Here is a 14,241-nt window from a genome sequence, read left to right as displayed (position 1 = left end):
GTTAAGGTTTAGTGGAGAGTTACTATTTTTAAAACAGCAAGATGGACTGAAAGGGGTGGTTACTTTTGTATTTTGGTACTATGAAATACTGTAGGATGGCCAATAAATTTAAATAATTGAAGGGGTGGGATTTCAAAAGTGATGGTTTTGTGATTACTCACATAAGCCAGTGAAAGTAGAGAGAAATGAGATATATGGTCAGATTAACATAAGAGGCGGGCAACTAGAAAGACAGTGGTATTTAACAAGACTACTTAAATGGGTGGGAGGGAGGGAAAAAATTCTGCCTGACTCAGAACAGAGAGAGCTGTGGTCTCTTTTGAAGTTTTAATATGCTGTTAAAACAGAATGCAAGCAAAATACAAGGTAAAGAAAACAAACTACAGTATTCAAAATATAGAAAGGCAATACAGAAATACAAAAAATAACAGCAAACTAACCTTTCCTTCACAGCAAAGTGTAGCAGAGTCTGGATGAGCCTTTCTGGTAAAGCCACACCAGTTGAATTATATTCCTTTCTTTATATACATTGCATATATGTTAAATTAATAAAACTTTTAAACAACAAAAACAAACTTTAGACATACTATTTTATTTGAAGGAAAAATAAGTTAAGACTGAATTTCTTTCCTTACTAATGATTTTAATTGAGACCATTATTGAATCAAAAGGCTGTTTTAAAAAAACTCTAATGATGGCACCTCAGTGGAGCTAGAACTCTATGACGTCTGGGCCCCAAAGGATGAAGCTAAATAGTACAACAAAGAGTGAAAAAAAGCCAGGCAGAAAGATACAATATTTATCAATTGTGTGGGGTGAGAATGAAGGGAAAATAGGGCAGGGCACTTGAGAGGTACAGGGGGGACTACTGTGCATCAGAGGACATGAATACTTTGTCTAGTGTTATATTTAACCAAAGGCTGGCCTTTTTGCTTGCAGTCAGGCATCTGTGTTGCATATAGTCCATAAAGTAGGTGAAAGTCTGTGGATGAAAATGACTGGCCCCATCTGTTGTTTGACCTTAGGAGTTTGCCATTGACTTGCAGTCCTCCCCCTTGCTTTGAAGACACCAACTGCCATATCTGAACATGTGACTAATTAACTTACTCTACAATTCCATTGGTAGATGGTTCCAATTGGCTGAGTGTATTTTATATATTTTTTTCATGTAATGCTTATATAAGTAGTGTTTCTCTAGCATTATGTGACCATATAAATTTGAGAGTTGGGTATTTAGTGATGTTTTATGGATAGTTTATGTTTAAGGTTGGACAGTATCATGAAACAATTTGACAGTACAAAAAGCTAACAGGAGAGTGGCATATACAAAAAAGGGTAGGTGTGGCATATACAAGAAAGGATAATCAACTGCCAATGTCTAAAGTGGTAAAAGAAAAACATTCAAAGGGAGCTTTAACCCACTGTATTTTAATGTAGAAGTGTTAAAACATACAGGGGCTTCCAAGATAGCTGTACAATGACTAACAGTCCAATTTCAGATCTCCCTGTGGGAAAAAAGAAACTGAGAAATAAGAACCAGTAATATTGTTAGCTTAAGTAAAATGGTTACTTCCTATTGAGCACATTGCCAGGATGCCAGCAAAGAAGAAAACATTTAGAGAACATGCTAGAAAAATCAACTAGAAAAAGTAAAGAGAAAACACTGGCTGGGAAGAATCCTACAGCTATTCAGCAAAAATCATTTCATGTGTCAGTTTTGATACAAGAGATGGTTTCTAGTAATATAGAAGAAAAAAAATCAAATGTACTCAGAGAGGTGTTTAAATAAATGAAAAATTGAAGGAATAAATTAACTCAAATAAAAGATTGAAATGAATAGAAGAAACTTTAGCCATTCAATTAATTGATAAAAAAATGCAGAAATCAGAGGTTGGAATGAAGAAAAGACTAGCTGACTGTGAGATGTCTCAAGAAGAGCTGTTTGAAAAAATTGAAGCGTTAGAAGAGAGCATGCACAGAGAAAACCTGAGATTTTCTGCTTTACCAGAGAAACTGGAAGGAACAGACTGTATTAATTTTATGAAAGCACCAATAAGAAACTCAACTGGTATTCCACAGCAGGATTTGTTAATTGAAAGGACACATTGAGTGTATTCTCCAAACCTGGACATGAGAAAGCAGCCAACACCTGTATTAGTAAAGATGCAGTCATACCAGCAGCAAGAGTTGATCCTGATAAAACTGTGAGAGAAGAAAATAGTATTAAAAACTGGAGACAGCAGAGTGATTGTGGAAAATGATTATTCACTGTATACTGTGCAAAAGAGAAGCAAATTTATCCCAGCAATCCGGCAATATTGAGAGGCAGGTGTGAGATTCATGTTGCTATAAGCAGCTGTCTTCAAAATATTTTTCCTGCAGAATGAAATAAGTGCTTTGATGCAGAACAGGCTAAGGAGAAAATAAAAAAAATATTCAGAAAAAATGGACCAGTAAACAGTAGGGGTCTCTGCTTCTCATTCGTCTGACAATAAAGGTGATAAAGAGACTTTGCCAGTGAAACCTTTTCCGATGTTCCAAAGGAAAATGCTTCAGAGAAAGAAAAAAGCACAAGAGTTGACTAGAAGGATTAAGAGTACCTTAGACTTAAACCGGGGCCTGATTTTGGGAGATGGAGATGAAAAGGAAGAAGACCAGCAACACTGAAATTAGAGAATACATGGGAGTTGATGAAGCTTCAGTCACATTGTGAAATATGGAATTGCCAAAATGTATAAGAAAGACTGGACTTTAAAAAAACAGACAATACTGTAAACCAACAAAGATAAACCACAGGCCACAGAGACTCTTTGACAAATGGTATGACCAATAAACAAGCAATATATACCAAGCAATGCAAAAAATAATGGATTAGCACTTTTGTTTATTAAGTGTAAACTTCATCAGATAAAACATAGTGTTTGAACTTCATTTAAATAACAGAAGGTACTAGATCACATGATTACATGATTGCCAAGCTCAAAGCAAAGCAACAAATTTAAAGTGATAAAAACACTTTTTTAAGAGTAAAACATAAAGGTACTTCTGGAGAAACATGAGTTGTATTGACAACTGCAATTAAATGCTTGTAGCTGGCCAGGGCTTAATTATTTTATTTCTGTTTAATGTTAATTAAAACTGAAGACTTTGGAGAGGTAGTTTGTTTCAATTTGACATTTTTACCTTTATTTTTTAATGCTTTAAAAAGTGGTTTACCACTTTAAATTTGTTGCTTTGCTTGGAGCTCGACAGTCATGTGATCATATGATCTAGTACCTTCTGTTATTTAAATGGAGTTCAAACACTGTGTTTTATCTGATGAAGTTTATACTTATTAAAAAAATGGAATTTTATTGACTTCAATAAATTTGTAGGTAGACTGTAACACATATAGCCCACTTAATGCCATTAATGTTAAGAAGGAAGTTAAAAGCGGAAAAAAGTAAGTTAAGTAAAATAATATTTGTTCATATTAGTTATAAACTGCATGTTATATATAGTAAAGCAGTTTTATCTAGTGTGTAGTCAGGGGTATTTTAAATGTGTGGGGGGGGGTTCATTTCAGTGACCGTTGTATGTGTTAATGATAAAGTAAACAAGTACTTTTTTAGTTTAAAGAACATAGGCTTTACAGTATCATGAGAAGAATGGCTGAGCAAAAGCAAGTTTAATGTTAATATCTTGTGATCTTGGGCTGCTGGGTAGAGTGGGGTTTAAAATTGCACTTATATGTAGAATTAAGATATTTTCTCATATTTTTACAAGGGATAATGTCTAGTGTTTTGTTAGCAAGTAGACTTGAAAAATAAGACAAAATGATTAAAGCCATTAAAAATCTTTCTTACATCTGCAAATATATTAGCTTTTTTCCATTGGCATATATTCTATGGGAGTCGGGAAGTCTGCAGCTGAAGGCAGTTGTACATTCTGTTCTGAGTGAAATGTACAAAGATTCATTACAGACTACTTCTACATGCAGACAAGCTGTCTGCAGGTACAGGCAATTCTGAGTTCAGAGAATTATTTGAAAATTTAGAGGTACAATGGCAAACAGTTCAGTGAAAAACAAAAGTATGAAATTATCAGAAGTGAATAAGAGGTAGCAGCCTCTAGCAGTCTTAATATTTTACTGCATTTAATATATCAGTGTACAATTTAGTTTTATTTAATGATAGCTAATGCACTTTTTTATAGCTAAACATTAATATTTTATAGGCATGAGGGGACTGTGGTTTATTGGAGAAAACTGGCAAAGGAACCAAAGTATCGGGAGTAAATACATAGAGACTGGAAGATAATAGAGTTTGATGACGCCAAGAAGATGTTTAGACTGCAGGCTAGAGACGACCTTTCATACCATTGTTTCATATCAGAGTATAGGCAAAGAGAAAGGGAGAGGGGAATCTTAAGTGACGGACCTGATCTGGTAGAATTTTTTAGGTTAATGTAGAAGAGAGGCCTTTGTTAAAAAAAGGATAATTAGTAGGGCATATAAAATATTGCATGTTAACTATAAGAATCAATCAGAGGAGGTTAGAAAAGATTGGGAAGAGAGACTAGAAAAGCAATGTATAAGAGAACAATGGGAGGACACATGCATGGCTCTTAAGTATGCAACAAAGTCCAGAAGGTTTAGGATTTTTTTTGGAAGGGTTTGAATAGTTATTTTTATTACCCCAAGCAGACTCCAGAGAATTCTTGCTCAGATAGATGTCAAATGTTGGTATTGTGGTGGGGAAGAAAGAGTCAACTGGGAACAGATGTTTTGGTAGTGTAATGAGTTGGCAGATTTAAAAAATTCCCTATAGAGTTCTCAGTCAGAAATATTTGGTGAGCAATTCACTGTAAGTAAAGGATTTTTTTTATTTTTTTAGCTTGGACATAGCATCTGAATTGCTGAGACATAATAAGGCCTTGTTAAGTTTAATTATGTTGCCTAATTAAAAAGCAATTACTAGAAAATAGAAATCAAAGTCTAGACAAGCTATATTTGAAGTACTGAATATTATAAACAAGATTAAAAATGGAAGAATCTTTAGAAAGGGAAGGTGCGAATTACATAGTAACAAATGGAAATTGTGGGAATAACACATGCAGAATAATGTTCAGTAGGAGGAGGAGTGAGGTTTAATGGAAGGTAGGAATGCTGTAATTTATGTAGTGTTGGTTTGATGATAGTTACAAAGAAAGAAAAGATATGTGATGCATAATGTGTGTAACTGAAAAAAATGTTAATATGGTTTGTTTTCTTTTCTGTTAAAGTGCATTTGTCTATGGTCCTAAGTGATAACGTAATACAGGTGTTTAAACATGTTAAAACATACCATATACATGCACCAGCTTTTAAGTATGACTCTTCCTCATGTGCTAGAAAACACAATTTATCAATACAAAGTTTGAATAATATGCACATGACAGGTACAGCGAATTACAGTGCAGTATCAGTCAAGCAATGGAATTCCAAAGTTTTGGAATGGCCCATCCAGAGCCCAGACCTAAATCCAATAGAAAATCTGTGGGGTGACCTGAAGAAGGCTGTGCACAAGAGATGCCCTCGCAATCTGACAGATTTGGAGCACTTTTCCATGGAAGAGTGGGTAAATATTACCAAGTCAGTTTGTGCCCTGCTGATAGACTCCTACCCAAGAAGACTGAATGCTGTAATTAAATCAAAAGGTGCTAAACAAAGTATTAGTTTAAGGGTGCACACACCTATGCAACTAGCTTATTGTACGTTTTAAATTTTTTAATATTTTTTCCCCTAACAGATTTGTTTGTTTTTCAATTGACTTGTACAGGTTATAGGTCACATTAAAGGTTGGAAAAGGTTTGAAATGATTTATTGTGGTCTCCTTTTTTATCACAAAAACCTGGCATTTTAACAGGGGTGTGTATACTTTTTATATCCATTGTATATGCTCAATGTTGATTTGACTTTGGGGGTAGTACTTTTGGTTATGAGGTGTGGTTGACATGAGGAGTCAGAATATGCATGTGAATGTTTATCGGTTAGGGTTAGAGTATAGGTTAGTTTTTTGTGTGTGTGTCTGTAGCATAGCAAGGGTGGTATAAAGGGGGCAGCTGCCCTGGGTGCAAGGTGTTATGGGGAGTGATTGTCAGTTCCTGATGGAGCTGTATTACAGCACCAGTATTCAGGAATGAATGTCAATACTGAGGGTCTATATTATATTTTTGAAAGTTTCAAACATCGAACACCATATGAGCAATGTTTGAAATTTCGAAAATATAATAAAAAAATAAAAACTATACTTACCTAAACCCCTGCACCCCCACACCCCCGCCACTTAAATATTCCTACTCCGAGATCGCACTGCATTGAAGAAAAGGGAAAATATTCCCTGCGGCGATTTCCGTGTGACGAACATGACTTTTCGACCAATCGGATTCGCTCAATATACATTCGCCGTTTACAATTTTCGATCACGCGATAGGAACCCAATACTAAAACTGCTGTCATGACTAAAGTGCTGAAACATTTTGTAGGTGGTGCTGTAACTGTAGCAAGCTACTTGTTACAACTGTAGCAAGCTACTTGTTACATCTGTAGCAAGTTTAGGAAGGCCACCTTTTTTTGGTCTTCATTTACTTACTGTTGAGGGGCACCAAATCAAGAAGTGGCACTGGACATTAGATTAACTAGACAGAGCTGTGTTGTATGTGTGTGTGTGAATGTCTTGTTTAGTGGTTCTGTTAGAGAGAAGGTTTTTCAGGAGATACATACATTCATACATGCATACATACATACTAACAATTTAAGGGTCTATATCAGTTCATCGAAACATCTGAAGTTCAAACACCATATGTTCGAACTTCAAACCATGAACTGCAAAAACATCGAAGTCTTAAAACAGCTTAGTGCTTAGAACTTAGTGTTCTGTTCCAAGAAACACACATGCAAAACAAACACACCAAAACAACATCAATCCACACACATACACTCAAAATCCTACATCAAACCCTACACTAAACTGTACATACACTATTACCTATCCACTTACCTTAACCCAAACCCTAACCCTAAGGTCCGTCACTATCGCACACTCACCTTACCCGCGCCCTAACCCTAACTCACCTATCCCACCCTAACCCTAAAGTCTTTCACTATAGCACACCCACCTCACCCGGGCCCTAACCCTAACTCACCTAACCCGTGCCCTAACACTAACATCCACACAATCGCACACTTACCTGAACCCGACCCGTAACTTTCCACCACAGTTTTGATACTCGCGAAGCCACAGAAACGGCCCACCAAATTCTTTCCTTGGGAAAGAATTTGGTAGGCCGTGGCTTCGTGATTACCAGTGTTTGAACTTTACAGTTCAAACATCTGGTATTCGATATTCAGCCATTTTGACGGACTGATATAAACCCACAATTCAAGCACAGGCATTTATGCTCTTCTAGTCTACCAATATACCAGAACAGTTGTTCCCATTATAAGTGTTCAGGCTGTTCTTAAAAACATCTAAACTTGCTTGATTTAATGCAGTCTGTTCCATGCATCCACTGTTCTCTTAGAGAACCAATTAGTACACTTCTCATTCCTATAGAATCTTCTACCTAGGTTGTCTTATGACTGTCTACTACTTTTTGATAACCTCAAACATTCCCAGAGATAGTTGTCTCTAAATGTCCTATATACCTGAATATGGTCTCCTCTTAGATGTCTATATGAGACGCTCTACAAGTACAAATATTTTATAATCTTTCATAATTTTATTTTATTTTATATTTGTTAACCGGGAGAGTCCAACTAGACACAAGTCCATTTTCAGTGGAGGCCCGGGGAGAAAAGCTCCAAGAAATACAACACAATGCATAGAAGAAATCACATAATCATATAGAAGATTACAATCTCATACAATAAAATAAAATTTCAAAAGACAACATAAAATCAAAATTTCAAAACATACATAATTTTTTAAGGATTATAACCTGCAATGCAGTAAGCATATACATGATTTTAGGATGAAACATGCAAGGTGGTTAAGAACAATTAGTGTACGGTAGTTGTTTCTGGCAACAGGTAATGGTTGTCAACTATGTAGTAGAAAGGTCTTAGTTCTATACAGTAAACATCAACAGTCGTGACAGTCTTTGTGGTATGATTACTAAAACAGCCTTTCCAGGGGGAACTGCTATCACATAACAGTATCCTCTTTAGGATGCAATGGTATGTATTAACCTGGGGAGTAATAGGAGCATAGCCAGTTGTTTGAATAGTGGATTTTGAGGAGTTTTTTAATTTTATAGTAGAGTTATTAAAAGTTATGTGGCTTGGTAGTGTATTCCAGATGCTTGGAATAGTACAACCAGAGAGAGACTTACCAATGTCATTCATATGTTTGATGACATTTATGAGATTCTGGTTACAAGAGCTTAAGTGTCTGGTTGTAATGTAGGGTTGAATTAGATGCTGGAGTGCATGGGTTTTCTCAGGATGATAGTATAACTTGTGTGCTACTGTCAATTGACTGAGTAGCAATAGTTGAGGCAGTTCAAGCCAGTTAAGTTGCTTAAGGGATAGACAGTGATGGGTCCTATATGAGGCTTCTGTAGCGAACTTGGAAATCTTGTTATAACAAAATTATATTTTGTTTAAATCAACCTGGCGGAGATTAGTCAGAATAGGAGAGGCATAGAGGAGGATGGGCACGATTAAATTTTCACATCCATGGATGCCCCTGGTATATTTCTGTTCTCTTTCCAGTTTACTGATGCTTGATTTCTTATAAAGTTTCCATATTGTTGTTCAGAACTCAAGTTTGGGTGTAATGCAACTAGCAAACAATGACTTCAACATTTTTGATTTCCCAGACTTTATAAATCTTTTTATACAACCCATAGTTCTATAACTCTTATTAACCAATTGGTAGTCCTTAAATGAATTTACAGTTTAAATCAGTGTGTGCTGTATTAAATACTCACCTTTTAATTCAAATTTTAATCTCCCAGATCTCATATGCTTAGTTTTTTTATGTATTTATCAGCATATTATTCTCCTGTGCTCAAATGATCAATTTAGACAAGTTTTTTTGCAGACCTGCCCTGTTTGTAACATATGTAATCAGTTTACCCAATTTCAGGTCATGTGCATACAGACTGTAGAACACCTCAGATGAAAAAAGTCTGAAAGATACAATCTAAACAAGTATGGACCCTGTGGGACGTGGGAGCATCATGTTGCACATGATAATAAATCTATTTTCAACATAAACATGCTATTTGGTTTCAAGTCCCAACCTATCCAGTTCTGACAATAACTTATCCAATATTACCTTCTCCATTATTTTTCCACAACATGAAAGTAGAGTTAAGGGTCTGTATGACTCTGGGTTTGTCCTTCTCCTCTTTCCCATCTCCAATCTTGAGGAATCTCCCAATATTTATATGACCTACTAAATAATAGATATGATAGTACTTTAAGTTCTTGCTAATGTGTTCTCAGGTTATTCTTACTGAGTCCATCTCCTCCCTGTGCTTTGATTGGATCCAATTTGTATAGTTCTTTCTCAAGATAATCTAATTTGATTTCAGTAGCTGAGGTTACCTGAATGTCACTAGGACAACTTATCACCTTCTTTGTGGTGTCAAACCGTTTAGCATAAGATTTTGTTCATAGGTAGGTACTTGGCTATCTGCCAGAAGGCATTTATAAGCCTAGCCAGAATGTGTTGGCTTTTGCCGCCCCCTTAGATTAGTTCCCTGTTCCTCTGTCCAGCAGAGCCATTGAAGTGATCCCTGGGGTAAACTTTGTTTCCCATCCACTCGTCAAAGTTTCTCTTGAAGAGGGTTAGCAAGGAGCTCTGCCTAATGTAGATTGGAATCTTGTTCCAGAGCATGGGAAGTCTCTGGGACAGGACTCTATCTCTCCAGCATGTCCTATTTATTGTTGTGGTGAGGTTTAGATCCCTGGATCGTGTGGCTAGAGGGGATATGATTTTTTTTAGGTGGAGTATGTCCATCAATTCTAGGTTGGAAATGGCCTTGTATGTCAGGTAGAGATCACCTCTGAGTAGGTGGTATGCAACCAAGTACAGCTGGAGTTTCTTCAGTCGAGCTGCATAGGGCATCTGCTTGAGGCCAGTGATCCTCTTGGTGAGGTACTTCTGTGGTCTTTCCAGTTGTTGCAGGTGTCTTGTAAGGTACATCCCAAATGGGGCATTGTACTCTATGATGGGTCTGATGAGTGATGCATTGAGGGGCCCAATGACCTCTTTCAATCTGGATGCAAACCCTTTTGTGATTAGGTGGGCCACATAGAAGGATTTTCTAACCACTTTGGCAATGTGATTATGAAAGGAGAAGTTACTATCTACTTGGGTCCCCAGATCCCTTATTATGTCTTCTGTATTTAGGGGGCTACCACCTATGTGGTAGTTTGTGGGTACTTTGTTTTTTCCAAAGGGGATGACTATGCACTTTTTGGCATTTAGCTTGAGGCCATGGTTTTGGTATCTGTCTCAGTGAGACCCTTTTGGAGGATGTCTGTGTCAGCCAGAGTCAATTATAGCTCCTAGTTTGCAGTCATCTATGAACTTGGTCAGCCATAGTCCTCCTGTGATTGCCTGTACCTCTGAGAAGTATATGCTGAACAGGTGGGGTCCAAGGACTGAGCCCTGGGGAATGCCACTTGTAACCGGTTTAGAGTCAGACCTAGCTCCTGCAACTCTTACCATGTGGGTTCTGTTCATGAGCCAGTTGGCAACCCATCTCATGAAGTAGGGGTTTTTGTTCAGGCTGGTGAGCTTGTCTGTAATACCAGAGTGGGGAATGGTGTCGAAGGCCTTTGCAAAGTCTAGGTAGGCTGTGTGGACCACCTTTCCCTCATCTATAGCCTTGGTAATTGTCTCAAAGAAGTCCACCAGGTTTAGGAGGCATGATCTGCCCTTAACAAAGCCGAACTGGGTAGGGTCCTGTGTTTGGAGGTTTCCAATGTCTCTGTTAATGAGATCCATGATGATGTGCTCCATAGCTTTGTAGACCAAGCTAGTCAGGCTTATAGGGAGATAGGTCCTGGGGTCCGTTGTGGTTCCACATTTGTGGAGTGGAATAACCATTGCTGTGCACCACTCTGTGACCAGGGGTGGTGGCCGAATGTGGATATCCAGAGTGATTAGTTTACATCAGATCTAACCAGTGAGGGGTTGACCTCTGGTGTGGAACACCGCCTATGTTGGTGATGACCAGGTCCAATATGTTGTCACCTCTGGTGGAGATGTTGACCAGTTGATCCAGGGCATTTGAGTTTATAAATTCTAGGAAATGTTGGGCAAGGGAGTTTGTACTTGAGTAGTTCTCCCAGTTAATGTCTGGGTAATTGAAATCACCCAATATCAGGGTATTTGGTAGGGCCTTTATGTTTCTCAGTGATGTTCTTCGTGTTTCACTGTTGCAGTCATTACATTTGGGTAATCTGCTGGCAGGTTGCCCTCAGTCAACCTGATTAACAAAGTCTTGGGTCCTGCATCGGTTGCTGTCCCTTCTTCCATGACTTCAGGTCATCAGGGGTCTAAAAGATGCAGCCGATGCCATTTTCATCAGACTTTCTTGCCATGCGGTACACGAAGCAGAAGCAGTTCGCAAGTGCCAGCCGGCCGACTCCTGAAATTTTCGTTTTCGAGTTTCAGAACTGAAGTCTTCAACCTAAAGCTAAGTACCCCATTGGGGAAACTTTTTCTTGCTCCTTACCGATGTCAGTAAAAGATAATAATTGTATTACTTGTGGGAAGCAAATACCTCATAAGGACTTTCATTTGTACTGTATTCCTTGCCTAGACCCTGACCACAATGTGCCTTGCTGTCGGTTTTGTGCTAAATTTAACCAACGCACTATTAAGCGTCAGTATATTTTTGCATCTAAATATTTTGGCTCAAGATTTAACTATCCAGAAATGTCGTCGGTTAGCAATCTGACTACCTGAATACACAAAAAATGCAAAGAAAAAGACAGAGACAGACCGCCGAAGTCCAAAACCGATGACAAAGCTTCTCCTAAGCCAGTTGCCGGTTCGCTGGTACTCAGTGAGGCACTTTTGCAGCCCCTGATACTTGCTACTTTTGATTCGCAGGCCTCTACTGAGACCCATTCAGAGTCCGGTATGCCGCGAGACACTTTAAGTATTGAACCCGCGGATGTCTCTACCTTAGATGTGTCCAGAGCCGCTGAGCAGGCATAGGCTTCTGAGGGTGTTTTCAGGCCTAAAGAATTGTATATTAAACCGACGCCATCTTCAAAACCTAGGCCAAAACCAACTTCTATGTCTAAAAAACTGATGCTTTGGCCATGTGCACAGGCCCCTATGCCTAAAAAACAAATGATCAAAATGGCTGAGGATTAGTTCTCCCAGTTAATGTTTGGGTAATTGAAATCACCCAATATCAGAGTGTTTGGTAGGACCTTTATGTTTCCCAGTGTTTCCAGGAAGGCGGAGTGGGGGTCCTGGGATATGGTGGGTGATCTGTAGCAAGCTATAATTTGAATAGCAGTTTTGCCCATTGTTACTTTCACATGAATGATCGCTGAAGCATCGGTGCTGTGCCACTAACCTGGAGGTGTGAGTATCCCTTGGTGAATATGGATACGCCCCTGCCTTTTGTATTTCGGTCTGGGTTTTGTGGCCGAAATGTATGGTATGAGTTGTAGCCTGGTAGTGCTGGGGTGCTCTCTGGAGCCTTAAACCAGGTTTCTGTTATTGCACATATATCGATTTTCTCCATACGGAGGAGTGCCTCGAGTGCGTGCATTTTGAGGTTTAGAGTTCTGACTTTGAGTAGCATTACCCTCAGTTTTTTGTTACTTTTGCTATTTATGGCAGTGGGTTTGTCTTTTGAGCCTTGCCTAAAAAAAGCACTATGGGGGTGGCAAGAGCCATGGCCAGTATTCAAAAGCCTAAGGGTGACAGGTGCAAGCCGTCTCTAGCAAAGCAGCGTGGCTTGTCGAGCATGTCATCCCATGCTGACAGACACTGGATCCCCTTTGAATGACACCAGAAGATTAGCCAATTGTTGAAATTGATCATTTTTTCTCTATACCATGGTATCATTCTTGGTGAGGGCAGTATGCTACTCAGGGTCAGGGTCATACCGGCCTGGGCTACGTGATCAGAGAGCTCCTCCATGTCTCTTTTCATGTAGTCCAGGGAACTACAGCTCAGGTCGTTCACACCAACATGGACAATGACAGAGTCATATTTGCACTTGTTCTAGAGTGACCGGAGTGCTTGTGTTATGTGGCAGAGCCTGGCACTCGACAGGCAGCTAACAATAACTTTTTCCTTGCTCAGCCTAGTGAGTGGGACGTCAGTGTGCCTGACTATAGAGTCACCTATTTCTAGTGTGTTGGGTATGTTATTTTGCCTTAAGGGCTGTGATTGTGTGGCGCACTGGTTTTGTGAAGTATGTGTTTCATGGCTTGTCTTGGGGGGGTGGAGGTTGCTTGGATGTCTGCTTTGGAGGTCTCTGTTGCTTCTGCAGATTTTTATTTTGAGCCTCCGAGTATGTTTTTGTGTATTTATGTGTGTTTTTTGCCAGTGCTGGTTTCATAGCAATTCCCTTCTCCTCTTGACTGCCTGGTCCAGTCTTGGGTTGAGAGAGCTTAGCCTCCAGTTTGGCTGTATAATTGCATTTCTCACATGTATTAGTGTTTGGTGGAAGGAGGAGAGGGTTGTCTGTATACATGAGGCAATTGTAACATTGCCTCAAAATGCCCAGACTCACCATTTGGGCTAGAGAGTACACCTGAAACTGCCCTTTGGACATGCCTGGATAGGTACAGTGAACTGTTTTACTGATTGTCTGGTAAGGTCGAATAGAGAGCCTTGTCCTTCTCTGCAGTATAGAGGGGGTCTAGTGTTAAGGTTTATTAGTGCTTGCTATGAGTTTTGAGCAAGTGCCGGTATGAAAATTGAATGGTTTCACAGGTTGTAAACCTGTAATCTGTTGCGTCTAACAATAAATTTTAGAATCTACACACAGTTTATCAATTTGTATGTCTTTACTTCTCTTATGGATCTATAAAATGGTTTTGTGTTATACTCAATATCTTTAATATACATTTTCTTCAAATTTTTCTTGATCTTGTCTCCTACTGCATTTAATTTGTTTGTCCAGCTTGTTTATTTCAGTTTTCAAAGTTGAATTTCAACCTTCTTTCCATTTCTTAGAATTTTTGCCTCTCACCTTAATTGGGTATCTTGTTCTTATTTGGAAATATAT

The sequence above is a fragment of the Protopterus annectens genome, chromosome 9.part0 (genome assembly GCF_019279795.1).
Source record: "Protopterus annectens isolate FY-2018-M chromosome 9.part0, PAN1.0, whole genome shotgun sequence".
In the NCBI taxonomy this organism is placed as follows: Eukaryota; Metazoa; Chordata; order Ceratodontiformes; family Protopteridae; genus Protopterus; species Protopterus annectens.
Note: the sequence above shows the minus strand (reverse complement) of the source record.